A 21,925-nucleotide genomic window follows, 5' to 3' on the forward strand; every position below is an offset into this window, starting at 1 on the left:
TAATAATAATAATAATAATAATAATAATAATAATAATAATAAATCCCTGTAGGGATTTTTACAATTGAAAGAAGGTTCTATCTTTCAAGAACCACAACATTCAGATGTTTCTTTCGGATCTGGTTTCACATTCTGGCCTCCATCCTCCCATGCTCAGAGCAGATGGAATAACTCGGCTCAGCTGGTCAGCTGCTTCAAGGTCGCACGGTGCCGGTGGCCTCGAACTGGCGACCTGTGGATGTTATCTTCAGGCAAATGGAGGCTCTACCCTCTAGACCAGACCTCCTGCCCAACTGAGTAGCAACTGAGGCATTCTGTTGTTCTCAAGAAAGAATTGCAATAATCAAATAGTTCAGTGTTTCTCATACTGTGGGTCGGGACCCACTAGGTGGGCCGCGAGCCAATTTCAGGTGGGTCCCCATTCATTTCAATCTTTTATTTTTAATATATTAGACTAGATGCTACCATGGTAGTTACAGACCTGTACTTTTAACAAGCTACTATGTATATTCTTTTAACAATGTTAGTAAATGGGACCTACTCCTTGGTAAGTGTGGGTAGGATTGCAGCCTAGGATTGTTAAAAATTTTCCGGTTTGATGATGTCACTTCTGGTGGGTCCTGACAGATTCTCATTCTAAAAAGTGGGTCCTGGTGCTAATTGTGTGAGAACCACTGAAATAGTTGAACCAAATCCCCACTTCCTGACCAGGGTGGGTCATAGTGCAGTGGGGTACAGGCATGCCACAGTTCCAAGGTGGGTAAGTGATGGGGCATTCACCTCTCAGCTATCTGCAGAAGGCAGGTTCTGCCTATCTCAGGCAGAAGGTTCCAGGGAGCATTGGAATGTCATGGCAAATGCCCTGATCCCCTTTTCCCAATATGAGACTCAAGAGCAGCCATTCTCAATGGGAACCATACGCCCCCTGGGGTGCTCTGGCACTTTCAAAGGGGACCACAGACTAAAAAATGAAAATAATAAAGGATTTTATGTTTATCTCTTTGTGCTGTATCCTTGTTTGACAGAGAGGCCCTGGAGCCTGAGAAGAGTTCCTAAGGGGAGCAGTAAAAAAAGAATGAGAATCAGTAGTGCAGCCAGAGGGGGGTCAAAATGGTACGTACTGCAGGGACCGCAAGGTACTGTGTAAGCCAAGAGTGTCAAACCCGTTTCATACGGTGGACCGAACAGCATTCAAGATGCCTGCTGAGGGCTGGAAGTGATGTCATTAGGTAGGAAGTGACGTCATTAAACAGGTCATAACCAGGAATAAGCAATTTTTTCTCACTTAGAAACTCATTAGCTACAAATGACAGAAGAGAAAATATGTAAATCTTGATCTTATTTCAAGATATGGGAGAGCCCAATTATCATGCGAGCCACCCTTTCAGCAGTGACAGCTCAGCAGCTGAGAGCCCAAGGGCCAAATAGAAAGCTTCCATGGGCCACATCTGGCCTCCAGGCCTTATGTTTGATGCCCCTGATAGAAGCAGCCCCTCTGACTCACCACAGGAGCCATTCCAGGCAGCAACGGCAACGTACAGGGAATGTTGTTTGGTTCTGCCATCACTTCCCAGCATGGCTCCAACAGTGAGTGGGTAATTTACATGGCTCATTATGACACTTATCATTTCCCCCCCCCAGCTACGCTACTGCTGAGAATGGCTGATCTACAGTATAAAGAGACAATGCTAGAATGAAACTGGTTATTTTCTAATGCAGATTTCTTTTACAAAATCTCTCTCTCATCTATCTATCTAGCTATCTACACACACACACACACCATAGTGTGCATACATGACACTCACACACCTATACATCTACATGGTCTGTCTTTGGAAGGTCTTATTTATCTTATTGAGGTAGGCTATTAAATGCATGAAGTAAAGTACAGTGCACTTTTCAAATGATGGTTCTAACAGAAGACAGGGTGTCATTTAAGTTGCGAGTGCCCTTTCTTCCCTGATGCCATCTCCAGTGACTTTTTTTCCATCAAAAAAGGCACTGCTGACATGATGATTACACCCCTTAGTGGTGGTGCAGCTGACTTGGAGGAAGGCTCTTGGAAAGGAAGCAGGCAGTAGGACGTGGCCCGGGTTGCATGGCTTTCAGCTAGTGAAGCTGCCCTAAGAAAATTCTCTGCCTCTGAACTAGCTGAGCAAGACAGCTGGCACTGTTTTAAAAATGCCTGGTGCAATCCAGTCCTGAGCACTGAAAGAAATCCGTTGTGTTCCAATGTTATGTCAGCTTGGAACAGGCTTAACTGCCACGGGTTCCCACAAAGAACTCTGGGAATTGTCGCTTTGTGAAGATGCTGCTGGTTCTTTATTGGACAACCCTAGATATTTCACAGAACTACAATGCAGCAGATATACAGGTCTCCAATTGTGTGTGTGTGAGAGAGTTCTGAACAGACATTGAAAGAAGAATAGATGGGGACCCAAATCTCTTGGACATTCTACCACACCAAGTTAGAGGTGAGATGTTGCTCGATGTAAAATTCAACATTAGCAGTCACTAAATTCCTGGAAGCATGTGAGCAATCAGCTTGGAGACAGAGGCCAAATAGTATTCATTCACATTTTATAATGCTGGCAGTTGAATTTCATCTAAAGTTGGAATGCCATCTAAAAGTGCATCAAACAAACCCCCATTTTTTCCTTTCTAAAGGAGAAAAAATGAAGGTCACCCTCAATTTTCATTTCTCAGACTATGCGTGCGCCTGTCTCTGAATCCAAAACTAGAGCCTGCAGGTCTTTTCATGCACCTGGCATGTTTACCTGGTTAAAGACTTACTTGGTGCTCTCAAAAAAACATAAACTGTGTCCTTTTTAAAAATCAAATCAAAACATGATTATGATTTTGTTGGGAATAGTTTTATGTGCTGACCAATTAAGAAATTCACTGCCTAGCACTTGGGCTTGAAGCAAGTTTTGAACTTGTAGCCTGAAGAATGTAAAATTATAAACCAGTCTTGATGCAGCCATCTACCCTTGGCCAAGGGAAGGAGAAGAGCAAAAAAAACCAACTTCCTTGCACCAACAGACCAGAGTATCAAGCGATACTCCAATCTGTGATTCCTATAAAAGCTTCTAAGTTAGGCTTACTCGTCAGCCTGAAAAACAGGGTGGCCAACTCTTGTTGAATATAGACCATTTCTGTATTATCCCGCCCTGAACCTGGTTCAGTTGGTTTCGGTATATCATAGGATTAAAGAAGCTGCAATCCTAACCACACTTTCCTGAGAGTAAGCCCCACTGAACAAAATAGGACTTATTTCTGAGTACACCTGGTTAGGATTGTGCCCACAGAGTTGCAGGGCTGGCCTTAGGAGCTGTGGGTACAATCAGAAACACTTCTTGTGGGGCCCCAGGTTCATAGCCAGGCATCTTAGGCCACAATCCTAACCAATTTTCCAGCACTGACGTTAAGGGAGCAATTGGTCAAATTGGGAGCAATTGGTCCAACCGGCTTAAAGCCAGCCCTGGAGAGTTGGCCACGTGAGGGGGAACACTATTGATTCAGGAGTCAAGAGGGCACTCCTGGGAAGGATCACCACCAGTGTCCAATATATCCCTGCTTTGGCGAAAAGGGGAAGATGCAGCATTCCCCAGCAGCATCAATCAATAATTCCTGCCAAGTTCCTCCTTCCTCTGTATTTGAAACCTAGCCTGCCCCTACGGGGGAAGTGTCTTACCAAACAGACAAAGGACACACGTATTGTCTTTCATTATTTGACCACACAAGTATCTTGGCAACTTCATGAAGTTTTGTTTTGATTCCTTTCCATCCTTCACAAGATCAAACTTCAGGGGCTTTTTATATATATAAAGTCCAGGAGCATTGTTACTCAGAGTTTCACCTTGCAAATAAATAGTTTTGAACTGCAGCCAGGAGCAATGGAATCCTTCAAAGGCATGATCTGGAAACAGTCAGGAGAAAGAACCTTAAGTCCCCATTAATCATCTCACCACTTACAGTATTTCTTAATGGCTTTTTACGGTTTCCCCTTTTCAATGCCAACAAAGAGTGTGATCTCTCACAGCTTATTCTATTAAAAAGGAATCAATATTGAACACCAGCATGCCAACTAGGTGGGATTTTTGAAAAGACTAAAAGGAAGACCCCCTGCCTTTGCCTCTCTCCCATCTACTTTAGGCAGTGGATCACTCATGCTTTCAAGAGAATTCTGGTTTGCTAGCTTTAATAAGGCACTAAACAGTAGTCAGCTCAAAAGGGTGATGAAAGGGGCCTCTGAACATAGAGGTTTCATTCAGCAAACAGCAGCTGGAACTGCTGATGGAACTTCTTCCTTGAATATGTACAAGAGGCCACCTCCCCCTTCCTTAAAAATCCTCCCACAAACAGTGTTTTTTTCCACAGAGCTCTGTAATCACTCCCAGTTCCAACTAAATGCAATGCCATTGGTCCAGATTCTTCCCTTCCTCCTTGCTGTTTCCATAATGTCTATTTTAGATTGTAAGCTCCCTGGGAGCAGAGACCTACCCATGTCGCCAGTGACATGCTTAGCATATTAGATTTAGTCCTGGAAGACTCGGGTTCAAGACTTGCTCAGCTGAAAAGCTCACCGGGTCACTTTAAGCCAGTCACTGACTCAGTCAATCGTACCTCACAAGGTTGTTGTGAGGATAAAATAAGGGGGAGGAACCTCATAAACTGCCCTGAGATCCTTGGAGTAAGCAAGGAGCAGAATATAAATACAAAATGCAATACATAAATGTAAAGAGCACATACAATTTGGATTGACGCTCAAATTTACGACTCTGCTCCAGGCAAAGTGTTGGTGGCAGCCTATGCGCCAAACGAGACACTCACTGAATTGCATTTTAGTTGTTTTAGGCATGGTTAAATCTGAAAGTACCTCCACTGTTAAATGAAAGCAGCCCAGGAGGCTGATTCATGGATGGACTGCTTCACTCTCCCTCCTTGTGCCATTTTCCTATCAAAGATGCTGTTTGCTTTCCAAAGTGCTTGTTGCAGAAAAAAGCAGCTTAGGGTGCAATCCTAACCCCTTATGTCAGTGCTTTCCAGCACTAACAAAAGGGCAGTGCAGCTCTGAGGTAAGGGAACAAACATTCCCTTACTTTGAGGAGGCCTCCCTGAGTGACACCCAACTGCAGGATGCAGCACATGTCCCATTGGCACTGCTATGCCAGTGCTGGAAAGCACTGACATAAGGGGTTAGGATTGCACCCTTAGAGGGTGATCTTCAGTGGGAAACCAGTTTTGGGGAAAGGAATATCGCCCTCCCCCCCATGCACTACAGTCCCAATCCCAATTGGACCTCCAACAGCTGCTTTTATTTAAAGTGGCTTCTATGCTCACGCCCACTTTTTTAAAACACAATCAAGACAATGCCTGGTTTGGCCCTTCAAGAGTTCCTGAGGCTTCCACCTAGCCCAAGAGAACGTTGGTGACTTGCATGCCTTCTTTGGTGCTTTCTTGATGGTGGTTCTGTTAGCACCAATCCTCATCTTCAAATGCAAAAGCAAGAAGGCAGGAGGGCCCAATCTGAGAGGGAGAAGAGGAATTCTAAACTGTGCCACAAAGTGATTTCGAGTTCCTTGAGACCACAGCATTCAACAGAAGAACCACACAATCAATGGCAATCATTAGTGGACAAGTATGGATTAGAAGGTGGTGCCTCTAGGCAGGGAGGCAGTTGTTTGTTAAGCAACAGTCCCCAAGAGTTGATGTGTGACTGGGAGATGTGACTGGGAGAATGCCATAAGGTGCATTCCTGGGTCAATAGCTGAAGTAGCTTTTCCATGGATGAAGGGAGAGTGCATATCAGTTAACCCAAAGAGGGGGAGACAAAGTCAATGGGTTATAGTTTGATATGTGAAGTCAAGAGAGAGCAGCAACTGTTACCCTGCACATGCCCGATCTCGTCTGATCTTGGAAGCTAAGCAGGGTCAGGCCTGGTTAGTACTTGGATGGGAGGCTGCCTGGGAATACCAGGTGCTGTAGGCTTATACCATAGTCTTTCGAGACTGAAGGTTGCCAGCCATTTTACCTAAGAGAAAGTTCTTTCCCCACCAAAAAAAAAATCCTTCCTTGTAGTTGCAATGGGGAAAAAACAATGAGCAAAGCAGAGTTCCCTCCACTAGGCTCACACTTTTTTGCATTTCCAGAATACTAAGAAATCTAGGCAATCTAAATAAACAGGCAGGGAAGGCCCCTTGAACCCAGCACTCACTGTCAGAGACAAGAGTGTATTCAGAACTGGGGGAGATGGAAACTCTCCAACTCAAATACAAACTAAACCCAGTCACAGTTGAATTCGGATCTGGCTGATATTTGGACTTTTCCCTACCACCAAGTCACTCAGCTCTTCCTGCCCCATCACTGTTGCCATTTTCTTTCTAGCACATAAGAACATAAGAAGAGCCCTGCTGGATCAGACCCAGGGTCCATTTAGTCCAGTTTCATGTGTCTCACAGCAGCCCACCAGATGCATCAGGAAAACACACAAGACCACAGGACACTTGCATCTTGCTGCCACTCCCTTACATCTGGCATTCTATTTGCCCTTGCACCCCCCAACAAAGACACTAGACTGCACTTGGGTTTAACTTGAGCCCCTTTATTAAACACAAGCGAACAATTTTTAATGCATGAAACCTACTGAACACACCTTCCCTCCCTTGCCAGTCTGGGGTAGGTGAAAAAAACTTCCATCCACGACCGATTCAGAAAAGAATTCCTACCAGCCCTCAGGATGAGAGACCAGCTAATCTCAGACTGGTTGGCATACTCATCACAACTTGTAACCTGTACTGGAGTTTTGCTCCGGAAATCTGTCCAATTCCCTTTTAAAGGCATGTAAGCCAAACACCATCACCACGTCCTGTGGCAAGGAGTTCCACAAATCTAACTACATGCTGGGGAAATAAATATTTTCTTTTGTCTGTTCTAACCCTCCCGACACTCAATTTTAGTGGATGCCCCATAGTTTTGGCGTTGTGTGAGAGGGATAAGGGCATCCCCCTATCCACTGTATCCATCCCTTAAATAATTCTGTATATCTCAATCATGTCCCCCTCAGACACCTCTTTTCTAGACTGAAGAGCTTCAAATGCTGTAGCCTTTCCTTGTAAGGGAGGTGCCCCAACCTAGTTATCATTTTGGTCAATCTCTTCTGCATCTTTTCTAGTTTCACTATGTCCTTTTTAAGATGTAGTGACCAGAACTGAACACAATACTCCAGTTAAGCACCCAGCCTAGCTCCCCTATCTATCTATCCAGGGTCAGAGTTCATCTTCCTCTTATTGTTTAGGTGCTGAGCTCGTAAACACCTGTGCTCACCATCTTTTTTTTTGGGGGGGGGGGGAAGAGGAAAAAAAATCTCATTCAGAGACATCTTATTAGTTAAGTGCTACCCTGTGAGTCTGCCACTTCCGCACTAAAAAGATATCAACTAAGGGAAGACAATTCAGGAGAGAGAAATGAAAGCAGTTATGGGATTGGAAAGGGAGGCTATAAAACCAGAGCTGGTTGTTTAGGATGGTTGTGAACCAATCAGCAGATCATTCAGTGGATGGAGGATTGCATCAGCCCCACATGCTGACAAATCCATGGTACCCCTGTGTGCCACATCAGAGCATAATTATACATAGTTGATTGGAATGGCTTCCGGTGCTTCCTGTATGAAAGCTTCTCTTTGGGAAATAAGTCAACTAAACAGCAATAAATGCCGTGGGCGCTTCGCTGCACTTAGCAACCCGCAGCCTACCAGAAAGACCCTTCCATTTGTTCCCAGAATTTAACTTCCATCTCTCAGTCGTTCATAAATAAAGAGGACGGGGCACTTAAGCGGGGAACAAATTAGCAGGAGCTGAAGCTCCCTGTCGTACAGGCGAGGGTCATAACCTTCCACCCACAAATAATAAAATTATGAATGAAAAAGCCTGAGCATAAAATTATAACAACTTCTAACATAGCCTCGAAACAGCAATGATGTCACCATCTAGAATCAACTTATGTATCTTGGAGAAAAGTGAGTTTTGCCAAAAGCAGCATATATAGGAGCATTTGGATGTTCCTAGATGTTCGAGAGCTGGTATATCACCGTGGCTAGGAGATGGGCAGCCCAGGCCTAACCTGTGCCAACACAGCCTGGCTGCATGGTCTGCGTTGTATCCAATGCGGGTTAGGAGGCAGCTGGAGGTCTCCTTGGGTTAAGAGGGAATTTTTTTTCACTCACCCCATGTTGAGCCCCAGCCTGTCTTGGATATGCACCAGCTATTTCACTGACACAAATCTGGGAAGCCCAGTGTAAAGCTGGGCGGGCCACGGTTAGGGTACAGAAGAGGAGGCCTCTGCTGACCCTGCACCCTCCCAGATCCAACAGCCCCCTGTTTTGTCCTCTCTGCCACCCTCCCCACCACCCGGTGTGAGCCTACCTGCTCTGGCCAGTGCTGCTCCTGGGTGCAGCACCAGAGGCCCTGTGCAAGCCTTTGAGCTGACACTGTGCTCACAAGTAGTCGCAAACACGCTTTATGGCACCTTTGTGACACTCTGAGCCAGCACAGGGATGACTGCATTGGTTCAGGCCAGTGTTAGGATTGCACCGTGAGCTGGTTGGCAACCTTCAGTCTCGAAAGACTATGGTATAAGCCAGGGGTCGGCAACCTTAAACATTCAAAGAGCCATTTGGACCCGTTTTCCGGAGAAAAGAAAACCTCAGGAGCCACAAAACCCTCTTGACGTCTAAAATGAAGATAACACTGCATATATAGTTTTTTTTTTTACCTTTATGCTATGTATAAAAAAACTATAGTGTGTTAAAATCACTGCGATTTCATTTGACTCCAAAGTGGAGTCAGGGGAGGGAAATAAAACCCAACAGATGCTGCTTTGCGCTGAATCGAAGCAATGGGAAGACTTATGCAGGCTTACTCAGAAGTAAGTGCCTCTCTGATTTCCATGGGTCTTCCTCCTTAGTCAGTGTGTGTAGTATTAGGATCGCATCCTCCACCCTCACACTTCTTTTGGGAAGTCTGCCCTGTCGGTTTCAGAGGGACTGACTTCCATGCTCAGGCGCACTGACCAGGAGTGAAATCGCACGAAGGCCAGAGGGGCTGATTCCGGAGTTGGATCCCAATCCTAAGCATGCCTACTCAGAAGTAAGTCCCATTCAGTTCAATGGGGTTTACTCCCAGGAAAGTGTGGCTAGGATTGTGGGGTGCTTTGGCTGTCTCCACTCCCTGCAGGCGCACTCCAGGGAGCTCCAGGGTCAGTCACCCCATCTCTTCTGCAGTGGGGGGGCAAAATTAAGGCAAAGGGTGTCACGAAGCCTGCCAGACTCAGAGGGATGGAGTCGAAGGATCCCCCTGCCAGCTCTGTGCGGGGGGGGGGGGGAGAACGGCACCAGGGTGAGAAGAGCCCAGCCTGGATGCAGGGGAGGCGTATGCGCACGTCGGGCTGAGCACTCCAAGTTGCGGGGAGGGGTCGGAGGAGGCTTCGGAGCGCAGCTTATCTGCCTCGGAAATGCCTTTGTATTTTTACATAGTAATTAGTTTAGCAAAGGGGGTGACAGAGGCGCTCTGTCACCCCCTTTGCCACTTTCACCCACTTTCACCCGCCCTTCCCCGCTGAGCCCATGCGCCACCAGCTCTCCCTGCCCAGCCACAGGGGTCCCTGCAAAGCGCCCCCCCGCACCTGCCACCAGCGGCCCTGTCCCGCGGTTCAGCCTGCTGCAGGGAGAGGTAAGGAAGGGCACAGGGAAGAGGTGCCTGGCTGCCCCCCCGCGCCTGCTCGCAGTGGGGCACCTGCGGGCGCCTGCTCGCAGTGGGGCGTGGAGAGCAGGTGCAGGAGAGCGCCGCTGCCCCTTCCTTTGATGCCCTTCCCTGCTGAGCTCATGCGCGGCCGCGCCAGCGCTGCCAGCTCTCCCTGCCTGGCCATAGGGGTCCCTACAAAGCGCCCCCCCACGCCCGCCACCAGCGGCCCTGTCCCGCGGCGCCTGCTCGCAGTGGGGCACGGAGAGCAGGTGCGGGAAAGCGCCACTGCCCCTGCCTGCCGAAGGAGCTGTACTCACCAGCGGCCAGCACCCGCAGCACATTGCGCTGGAGAGAGGTGCCCTCAGGGCTGGGCTGGCTGGGCGGCGGCCACGGGGATGGCGCCTCGTTTCCAGCCCCCACTTGGGAGCCGCAGCAGACTGCTGAAAGAGTCGCATGCGGCTCTAAAAATACAGGTTGCTGACCCCAGGTATAAGCCTACAGTACCAGGTATTCCCAGGCGGTCTCCCATCCAAGTTCTAACCAGGCCTGACCCTGCTTAGCTTCCAAGATCAGACAAGATCGGGAGATAGTGTTCAGTATAGGGAGATGGTTGGCAACCTTCAGTCTCGAAAGACTATGGTATAAGCCTACAGCACCCGGTATTCCCAGGCGGTCTCCCATCCAAGTACTAACCAGGCCTGACCCTGCTTAGCTTCTGATATCAGACAAGATCAGGAATGTGCAGGGTAACAGTGAGCTACACTTCAGCATTTTCACAGTTCAGACCTCACCTACCCTGTGAATTATCTTTAGGGAGCTTAAAATAGCATTCTTGTTTTTGAGGACGTGGTCTCGGGTACACTCAGACGCACGGTGGGAATACTTTAAGATTGGGATTGTTATCTTCTGTACTGGAGGAGGGAAACGGGATATAAATTTTAAAATTAAATTCATAAGCCTGTACACTTGATCCTGTTGTAGGAGTATGTGGAGGTGGATTAGAGGTTCTCAGTGGGTCCTTTCCAGCTCTATGATATATCCTCAAGCCTTGCACATCAATAAGTGTGTGGCTTATAAACTATATATGGATGTTTCCACATTCCTATAGATGCCCACAAAAACATGTGTTTGATCTTGGGAGGGCATGTTTCCCAGGCTTGGGAGATTGCAGGGGTGAAGCAATCTTTGGATTTCAGCTCTCTCTCAGTTTGGAGACAGTGGTGTTTTTTTTTTTTTTTCCTGATGTGTGAGAAAGAAAATGTCATTTCTTTGGAGAGGCCACCAAAAGGTCATTTGGGCTTCTTGTCCACTGGGAAATGCATCTTCCGTTCCAGTAATGAAAGCTGTCAGTATTGTCCTTTTGCTTCCTTACTTTTTTCTTTATTTAATTGATTCCTTTTAACTCCCGGTATGCCAGATGACACATGAGCCGGCAACCATATGGGCTGCGTTTAGGGCCCATTACCAGAGGCGGTGATGCCCTCCTCCCTGGAGCCTCTCTGTGGCAGCAGCTGAACAGCCCAGCCCAGCCCAGCTTTGCAAAGACCCCCTTTTCAAGGCCAGAAGCACACATTAAATAATTCAGATGCCTGATCCTTGCAGGCACAAGATAAATTATTCACCAGTTGTGCTGCAATGTGCAAATGTACACACAGACACACACACACCCCCAAAAAACAACAAGGGGGTGCCACCTTGAACAAGTTGGGTGCTGTTAAATTGTGTCTAAGCAGATGAGAAAGGATGGCTAAAAGGAGAGAGGCACAGGGAGAAGAATCGGCCTTTAAGTCCCTTACAAATTGCCACCTCCTTCATTTCTATGGATGAAAGATTGGCAAGAGTTTCATGGAGCATGTGATGGTTGCTGATGAATGCCTCCACCACCCAAGCATAAAAGTGGGTCAGAGAGGGAGTGAATAACTCTACTAACACTTGGAGAGAAAGAACAGAGGCAGGTGGTGATCTCTGGGAACATTTAACCCTCATTTTCCATGCTCTCTGGAGTAGGGCCCAAGTCAAATGGCCACTACTTTTTGCCTGAAGTGGAACTTGAAGATATTTTGGAAGGTTCTTCCCAGGTGAAAACGGCAGAAGCTTTCTTTCAGGAAGCTAAAGAGAAATTCAGCACGATGCACAAATGATTCACACGGCTCACTATGCGACAGTCTATACAATGCAACTGGCTGAACTAAGCAACAGTTTGTATAGCCACCGTCTCCCTCCTGTGGCTCCAAAGAAGACTGTGGGCGCAATCCTAACCCCTTATGTCAGCTCTTTCCAGCACTGGCACAGCAGTGGCAATGGGACATGTGCTGCATCCTGCAGTTGGGTATCACTCACGGAGGCCTCCTCAAAGTAAGGGAATGTTTGTTCCCTTCCCTCAGAGCTGCATTGCCCTTACGTTGGTGCTGGAAAGCATTGTGTGTGTTAGATTTTCTAGGGTGAGTTCAGCTTTTTTGCATAATTTCCATAGGAATTAATATTCAGCACCCAGGACAGTGCCTGTTGAAAACATGTACGCAAATGACCATAGGTTACCAAATGCAACAGTTGTTTTCAGGTATGTGGAAACATAATTCTCTGTTTGGAGTTTCCCTGAAAATCCAAGGGAGCGGGTCACAACCCCCAGGTTTGGAACCACCGCTTTAATACTTATTGGGGACTCTTATACTGTGATGGAAAGGAAGGCTAGAGGTGGCTGAAATACATACATTAAATAAATACAGTCACAAAAATATGCCGTTACTGTCGAGGCAGCAGAAAATCACAGATATTTGTGACAACGCTAAAAACAGGTGTGAGGTTAAAAGTCCAATTCTATCCAACTTTCCAGCCCTGATGCAGCTGTGCCAATGGGATGCATTCTGTGGTAGGGGGCAGCGATGGAGGTGTCCTCAAGGTAAGGAACTGTTTGTTCCCTTACTTTGGGGCTGCACTGCAGCTGCATCAGTGCTGGGAAGTTGGACAGGATTGGGCCCCTCAGTCAGTCAGCACTGGAAGGGTCTGTGTGTGCAGCTCCGAGAAACAGGCCATGCCAGACATTCTTGCTTGGCTGTGATGCTGCTCCTTGGATACTCCAGGGACCTGACCTTTCCAAACGCTCTGGATGTTTGTTTCCTATAATCCTTTTGTGGGAATGAACTTTGCGGTCTCACCAGCAATGCAGGACATGGGAATTAACGACGGCGAGAGAAAGAAGCCAAGTGCATTGGATTCATCCTTTGTGCCAGCAAACGTGCTCGAGAAAAGCGTGATGAAATGGAGACAATGAACACGACGAACAGCTAATCAATACCCCTCACTCTTTTTGCCTTTAACCCTTACTTTATTTTCCCTATTTTCTCTCTTCTTTTGTCCCTTCATTGCCTCAAGCCTCACAGGAAAGGTGTGCTATTATACCTTTCAGGAACCTGGCTGGCAGAGGGTGGAGGAGGCAGGTTCAGAATACCCACAAATGGAAACCTACAATGTTGTAGCAATGACAGAACTTTTACAACAGACTCAGCTACCTAACTCTGCTGAGCTGCTTTCCCCTGCCTTCCCCTGCTGCCACCCCTCTTTCCTTGCCAGTTCCTTTTACCCAAAATGCTGGAGTTAGAGGGGGGTCTTGGAGGCTCCATAGTCCAGCCCCCTGCTTGGTGCAGGAAATCCAGAACCAGAACATCCCAAACAAAGGGTTATTCACTTCAATTTCTGCTCCAAGAAAGGAAAGCTCCCCCCCCCAGCTATGTGGTTTCACTGTCAGACAGGTCTTACCATTAAGGCATCTGCTATGATGCTCAAACAAAATGTACTTAAGCCTGTTAGATGTAGCCATACCCCCTGGCACAGCAGAGAAGAAGCCTTTGCCCTCTGCCATGCAATAGCCCCTCAGGTATCCAAAAAGAGCTATCATGGATCACTCTTCAGTCTTCCCTTATGCAGGTTAAACATACTGTCCTCTGTTCTTTCAGCCTTTCCTCACTCATGAGCAACCCTCTTATCTTTGCAAAAGGGAGTGAGTAACTGGCAGTAGGGAGGGCTTCCCAGACAGGTGTACCTGTCTAACTCCCAAACTCAGATGACATTGTTTCCTGCCAGGTATCAGGATTGCTGCTTCTTTGGCACAGAGAATGAGTGACTCTCAGAATGCTGGCAGGAGATGAAGCTTTTCAGGACTGCCACTTGAAGCTCAAAAGTTCAGGCCTGTCAAGTGAGCCCTTCTTGCCATCAGCTATCCCCTCTGCCTTTGCAGAGGACTGCCAATTGACAACCTGTAGTTTTTCTGATCTGTCAAATGCTCACAAAATCCCCCATGATATTTTTAAACACTCAGTAGGAATGCTCACAAAACCTAGAGCAGTGGTTCCCAAACTGTGGTTCGGGACCCACCGGTGGGTTGCGACCTGATTTCTGGTGGGTCACATAGTGCTGAATAGAGCCAGCAATGAAAACACCAGTGATGAAAACTAACCGCCTGAGGCTGTTCATAAAAAACAGATAGATGCTAATTGCCCTGCAAAGGAGCTCAGTTTCCAAAAAGAAATTAGTACTTGTAAATAAATAGATCTTTCTTAAAAAGTTTTGAAAAGGGAGGGAGGGTTTCTGGGTGGGGGAGAGCAAAATGGGGGCAGATTGGGTCCAAGAGGGTAGCAAGATCTCCTCCACCAAGAGGGCAGAGGTCTCCTCCACTATATGTGAACCCCCCTTCTGCTTGCCAGCTATATAGGTGGCGCTAATGCAAGAAGCCCCATAGGGCAGACTGGGGGTCAACACAGGAGATGGGGAAAAATATCCCCCTACCCCAAGAAGACCTCCAGCTGCCTTCTAACCTGCATCGTATAGAGCGCAGGCCATGCAGCCTGGCTGTACCAGCACAATTTAGAATTGGGCTGCCCCACTGACTTCAGTACTTCTTCAGGGTTTCAGACAAAAAGAGGGTTTCAAGACAAAAGGCCTGTTCCAGCCCTACCTAGAGATGCCCAGGATGGAATCTGAGATCTCCTGCATGTGTGCTTTGTGTTTGATTGCCAAGTTGTGGACCTTCCCCAAACTGGCAGAATTAGATGGCAGAATTAGAATTGCTTGAAGATGTCTATTAACAAGATACTCAATGCAAGGCAAAGGAATACACATAAATAGCTAAGAGGTTGATCGATGATGCAAACAGCCTGGGAATCTCCTTTGCTGTCTTTCTCACTGACTGTGCACAGCTCAGCTGATTTCTCTCTTTTTCTCTCTTTTCCTTCTTTAAAATAAATTATTTTTAATAAATAAACAATCACATTTAATACCAGCAACACTCATTTCCTTGTTCCACTCGAATCCTTCACAGGAACATTATCGTGACAGATCTATTTTGATTGAATTGTCTGATTGAATGCTGCTCCAGTTTCCTTCCCCTTTCATGATGCCTGCAAAAAATAAATGCAATTTGAACAGTTTTGCTTGGGCAGCAAACTGCAGCCTCCTCTGGGGACTCGAGGCGACCGAAGCGGCTCCGTCTGGTTTAAATTGTAAATGAAGAAAAAAAAAATAAAACACCTATCGGCTCCAAGCCTGTTAGCATCAAGGCATGATTCCTCCTGTGTCAATAGCCAGAGCGAAATATAATTAATTAAAAGAGCAGAAACAAGAGCTGTTTTGTAAAGAGCCAGAATTGGTCAAAGTAAGAAATTGGTTTGTTTCTGTGTACCTCTCGCCAATACCATAACTAGGATGGGACTGCAGGAGAATCTGGACAGAAATGCATACAGAGTCAACCCAAGCTCTTCCCATGGCTGAGGAAGGGTGCCAGATGTAGCCCAGGGAAATGCAGTTGGGAGAGGCAGAGCCTCACTGTAACCAACGACTTATTTTATTTTATTTTTATTTTTATTTTTTATGTGTATTTATGTGGCTATGCTTCCCTGTGCCTGGACCTCACCACATGTCACTGATGTAGCTCCCTTACCTTACCCAGCAATGCACAGTGCCTTGTCACACAAAACGCAGCTCCCCTTTGCCTAGCAGCTTTAATTGTCCTCCTCTTCCCAAACTGGATTTGGAAAGAAAGAGGAAATGGAACATAAGAAGAGATATGGAAGAGATGAGAATGGCATGCCCGATCTTCTGATTCTCAGAAGCTAAGCAGGGTCAGGCCTGGTTAGTACTTGGATGGGAGACCGCCTGGGAATAATGGGTGCTGTAGGCTTATACCAAAGTCTTTCGAGACTGAAGGCTGCCAACCAACAACAACCCAGAGCAAAACTGTTAAAGGCCCCCATTCTCACGCACCACGATCCCCATCCTGATTTCCCCACATCCTATGGCTGCTATTTCAATTAAAAGAGGAAAAATGAAAACAGGAATCACGTCTGGTAGCGATAATAATAAGTACTTGCAATGTCCAAGGCATGTCTCACACAAAATCCTTACAACAGCCCTGTAAGGCAAATATTGTTGTCCCTCTATTGCAGCCAAGGCTGAGAGGGACCAGCTTGCCCAATGTCACCTCGTGAATTCATGGCACAGGTAAGACTGAAGCCAGGGAAGTTCTGACTCATATCTCAGTCTCTTAGCCACTACACTGCATCAGCTAATGCTGCAGAATTATCCAGAATTATCATGGATCCAGCCTCCTCCGAGCACGGGTAAGGCTTATGCTGTCACACTTCAAATGTAAACCTATTTTGTTTGTCAGAGTGACAGGTGCCTCGACGGTCTTTTCCTTCTTAAAATGCAGAAATTTAGCATGCTAGGAAAGTTTGGGGAAACAGGATTATCCCCTGAACGGGATCATCTGGTTAAGCTCTGAGCCTTCCACTCTGGTTCTGCAGTGCCCCCCACTTGCACGGGTGGGGCAAACTAAGACAGAAGTCTTCCCATAAGTGCCATTGGAGCAGTATTTAGAGATTATAAATAACGAAGTCACGTCCCTTGCAGATAAATGCGGCGTCTGTGTGCCGAGGGGAAGGCATAGACGAGAACAGTGGGGGCTGAATCTTTTATAATAATATCAATCAATATTAAAAATGTATGGGCAGCCCTAGTTTTTAAAGCATCTTCAATTAATCTTTAAAATATAACTATTATGCTTTAACCAGAGACTTGGGAAAGCTTCTGCACAATGGCTGCTCTGTTCGCTTGACCCTACGTAGACCCCAACTGGAAAGAGGGCTCATCATGTTGGCAACCCTCAGTCTTGAAAGACTATGGTATCGCGCTCTGAAAGGTGGTTCTGGAACAGCGTCTAGTGTGGCTGAAAAGGCCGATTCGGGAGTGACAATCCCTTCCACACTGGGAGCAAGTGCAGTCTGTCCCTGGTCTGTCTCCCTGGCTATGGGCCTTCCTTCTTTGCCTCTTAGCCTCAGACTGTTCGCCAAGTGTCTCTTCAAACTGGGAAAGGCCATGCTGCACAGCCTGCCTCCAAGCGGGCCGCTCAGAGGTCCACTTGCTGAGGTCCATCCTAAGGCCTTCAGATCCCTCTTGCAGATGTCCTTGTATCGCACCTGTGGTCTACCTGTAGGGCGCTTTCCTTGCACGAGTTCTCCATAGAGGAGATCCTTTGGGATCCGGCCATCATCCATTCTCACAACATGACCAAGCCAACGCAGGCGTCTCTGTTTCAGCAGTGCATACATGCTAGGGATTCCAGCTTGTTCCAGGACTGTGTTGTTTGGAACTTTGTCCTGCCAGGTGATACCGAGAATGCATCGGAGGCAGCGCATGTGGAAAGCGTTCAGGAAAGTGGGCTAATGGATAAGTAAATATGCAGACATTGGCATAGTTCTTTGAAAATAGGAATCAGCAGGACTCTTCTAATCACTTCTTGTTTTGGTACAAGAGATTCTTGTTGACTTGGGTTCACTTTCTAGACCTGTTCACCTTTGCAGGGCTGTGAGCACTGCGCACAGGGCCAACCCGTCCATGAGGCCCTCTGAGACAGCGGCCTCAGACAGAAGACTAGTGGGACCTCTGTTGGCCCACTCACCTCCACTGCTTCTCCTCCTCCAACTTCCTAGACTGGGAGAAGGAAAAGGGAATGGACTGGAAGAGAGTGTGGTGGGCTAGAGTACCTCAGTCTGCCTGGCGTATCACCAAATAAGGGGAAGGCAGCATTTGGCATGCCATTTCACATACCAGGAGATCTTTGACTGGCACTGACTGTGGAAAAGAGGAATACAGCTGGGCTCACGTTATCAGTGGGTTTGGTAACCATGGACTTCATCATATGTGGGTTGCCAAACTTGCATGGGGGGACCACTTGGACACCCTGAACACCCTGTGCTGCTTCCCCAGGCCTCATAATTCCTTATAAAAACGTCACTTCTGGTTTCCCCCAAGAAACCAGAAATCACTTTTTTTTTTTTTTTTTTACACAAAATGGGCATTCTGAGGGTTGGGGAGGCCACCCTCAGAACACCCTCTGGAAGCCACCAGAGCACAGTTCCAGTCATGTCTGGAGGGCGTGAGTGGCCCTAATCCAAGGACTTAATCATCCCTGGATTTTGGTATCCACAGGGGTTCTGGGAATGGAACCCCTGAGGATAATGAGGGCTGCCTGAATTAGAGTGCTACCTTAATTCAAACACTACTCAGAACTTTTTTCTTTAATGGAATTGAGGATTCCTAATGTATAGTTCAACTTTGGAAAGAAGCCCAGGTAATTTGGAACCCCCCAAACCAGGAAGAATTTAAATGAGATTTTTGGAAGAACCCCTAATAATATATACAGAAAGAAGGATAGGCAGACTAAAGGACAGGGAGAGAGACTAGTTGCCAAGTATTGCCAGGCCGTGTCATCTTCAGGTGCTTAGCAGCATTTTGCCACGTGAGATTCGACCTTGAGAAGTTTTCCATGGAAGGATAAAGGCTTTGATCAGGACCAAGTTTTGGCATAACATTTGAAGCAAGTCCTCTCTCAGCTGAAGGATCCACTGTTATTCGTTGCAAAACTGAATATTTCCCTAAGCTGTGTTAATCTAATATAGGCACTTAATGAATAGAGGTACTCAGACCAGGCAATCAGGTCAGCCCTTAAGCAACCCCCTGGCTTTTCAGAGGAATAGCAGGCAGCACCCCTGGCTCTTGGGAATTGCAAAGAGATGCTTCCTTAAAAGACCAGATTGCTCCCCCAGCTCCAAGAGAGTTAAACAAATTGCAGGCACACAGCCTTCCTGTTGCCCATGGCTCACCAGCTGTGTCAAGAAACACTTTGCAAAACCAGCTGTTGTAAAAAGCTGTCTGCCTGCACATCCGGAATGAAACAGGCACACTCAAGGTGGAACTAAACAGGGTGGCTGTGGTGGATTCTCAAGCAAATGATCCAAACCTGATGGCCTTAAAATGAACAGTAATTAATTTATCCTCCCCAGATCAAAATCACCCATTTCCCTTGCAGCTTGAATGTATGCATGGAAGAGGGCTGGAGTGAGAGGGTATGTACTTAGTACAAGGAGTTCCCTAAATCATCAAAGCAGACAGCCAGGGCTGGCAAATCCACAAGGCCATCAGAAGGGGTCAGCTCAAGCAACACATTGGCAGGGGGTGCCCTCCTCTGTCCATCCACTTCATTGCTTTTCCTCCTGCTCCCTGGGTTGAAAAAAGAAGACAGGAAGGAAGAAGAAAGGGAATTGTGGAGAAGAAGGGAGTGATGAGCTAGAAGACACACAGTGGTTCTCAAACTTTTCAGTTTCTGGAGCCCTTCTGTTACCCTGCACATGACTGATCTTGTCTGATCTTGGAAGCTAAGCAGGGTCAGGCCTGGTTAGTACTTGGTTAGTACTGGTTAGTTAGGCCTGGTTACTACTTGGATGGGAGACTACCTGGGAATACCAGGTGCTGTAGGCTTATACCATAGTCTTTCGAGACTGAAGGTTGCCAACCATTATTACACTCCTAAATAGAGTCTCAGGGAACCCTGCCAGCACATGGAGCACTTTGGAAGCACTTTGGGAGCACGTTTCGAGAAATTCTGGGCTGGAGCATTTTCACACTTCCTCTTCCAGTCCATTACTCCCGTTCTTTCCCTTGTGTTCCAAAGTCAGAGCGCAGGGTTGGTAATGTTCTATGTCTAAGGAAGAATTGCAACCATATTTAGTTTGTTTTGAAACATTTAGTAGAGCAGTTCTTAAACTTTTAGCACCGGGACCCACATTTTAGAATGAGAATCTGTCAGAATCCACTGGAAGTGATGTAATGACCAGAAGTGACATCATCAAGCAGGAAGATTTTTAACAATCCAAGGCTGCAATCCTACTCACGCTCACCCAGGAGTAAGTCCCATTTACTATCATTGTTAAAAACGTATACAGAGTAGCCTGTTAAAAGCACAGATCTGTCACATTTCCCCAATGCAGTCATCTGCCATGGTAGCACAAAGTCTAATATACTAACAATAAAGTATTGAAATGAATGGGGACCCACCTGAAATTGGCGACTCACCTAGTGAGTCCCGACCCACAGTTTGAAAAACACTGATTTAGTAGAAATATATTATCGGCTATGGAATACAATTGAGACTACCTTTGGTATTCCTTTGGTACCAACTACCTTTGGTAGTCTTGTTGGGTTATTATTTGAATAACACAACTGAGAAAGTACACAGACCTTTGATGGCAAATGGATTAAACTACAATTTGGGTTTTGATAGTACATACTGGGAACAAAAACAACTTTCTACAACAAAATAATGGCTGTGTGGCACACTGTACTTATAAAATGAAGTAGCTCATTTCAAATGTCTACAAGAAGGAATTCAGGCAGGAGATTTTCCTTGGAAAGACTGTTCTCTGTTTATTTCATTTTGGAGTGGCGCTAAACCAGGGGTGCTCACACTTTTTTGGCTCGAGAGCTACTTTGAAACCCAGCAAGGCCCGGAGATCTACCAGAGTTTTTTTACAATGTTCGCGCCATCATAACATATAACATTTATGTGTACAATGTATGTTGGTGTACCTTGCATAACCGAATGAGCCAATATTGCACAACACAATTAACTATAAACATTTTTTGTAATTACTTGAGTTTACTTTGATGACTTGCACTGAAGTGAATCAGCCAAGGATGCATAGTCCGGACAGTAGCTGCTGACAGCCAGCCTCAAGCACACTTCCAAATGTTCATCAGTCATGGTGGAACGGTACTTGGACTTAATGATCTTCATGTAGGAAAAGGCTGACTCACATAAATAAGTGGAGCCCTTCCTGCCTCAGGTGCTCTTATATCCCTGAGGGCCCTATTGCCTTCCAGTGGCTGCAGCTGTGCAGCACACTCTGCTTTATGCCCAGGCCTTACCCTTAAAGGGGCCACTGCTGACACCACATCTACCTCCTCACCAGATCTTCCTCGATTCCAGTACAAGTGGGGCGGGAGAGCAGATCTCTATACAGACCAGTGCAAAAACAAGGGAAAGGTGTGGGGGAGGGAAGATCTCTATACAGACATCACAGCAAGACCAGTGCAAAACCCCTTGCATACAGAACCAACAGATGGAAGTGGGGGGGGTGCAGATCTCCATACATACCAGTGCAAAAACAGGGGAAAGGTAAGTCAGCCCCAGTAGAGTCAATGGGGCTCACTCCCAGGGATGCGTGGAAGGGAGAGAAGCCTGCCAGCGGCTCCTCTGCCAGGGAGGAGCCTGCCAGGTTCTCACTCCCTAGGCTCAGTCCCTGGGCTCGCTCCCTGGGCTCACTCCCTGGGCTCACAAGCCTGCCAGGGGCTCACTCCTAGGGATGCGTGGATGGGAGAGAAGCCTTTGATCAACTCATTTCGCCTTGAGATCGACTGGTAGCTCGAGATCGACATATTGGGCACCCCTGAGCTAAACCAAACTGAAATGATACTGGGTTTGAGATGATTGGCATTTTCAAAATATCAAGGATTATTCATGTCATTTGTAATATTATATTTCTATGATCGGGGGTGGGAAGGAGTTTAACAACATTTATTATTGCATTATTATTATTGCAATAATTATTGCAACATTATTGCAAATGTTGCCCAGATGGGAGAAAAGTGGCATCTCTATATCTAGTGATGGTAGTGTTCCTCCCAACAGCATCCATTGTCCTCAGATTAGTTCAGAATGAGGCAAAGTATTTCCTTCCCCTCAAATCTGGAAACGAGTTCAACTAAGGGCACAATCCTATGCATGTCTACTCCGAAATAACTCTTATTGTGTTCAATGGGGCTTACTCCCAGGAAAGTGTGGATAGGATTGCAGC

General features: G+C 46.6%; 1 protein-coding gene and 1 pseudogene across 2 annotated transcripts in view; one reads left to right on the forward strand and one right to left on the reverse strand.

Annotated features, from left to right (window-relative positions):
- OPCML (opioid binding protein/cell adhesion molecule like) overlaps window positions 1-21,925 on the reverse strand; it is a 365,186-nt gene that overhangs the window by 295,322 nt on the left and 47,939 nt on the right. The gene's annotated exons all lie outside the window — the stretch shown is intronic.
- On the forward strand, window positions 5,872-5,991 carry LOC136662846 (5S ribosomal RNA; annotated as a pseudogene).

This window comes from Tiliqua scincoides, chromosome 11 (assembly GCF_035046505.1).
Source record: "Tiliqua scincoides isolate rTilSci1 chromosome 11, rTilSci1.hap2, whole genome shotgun sequence".
Lineage (NCBI taxonomy): Eukaryota > Metazoa > Chordata > Lepidosauria > Squamata > Scincidae > Tiliqua > Tiliqua scincoides.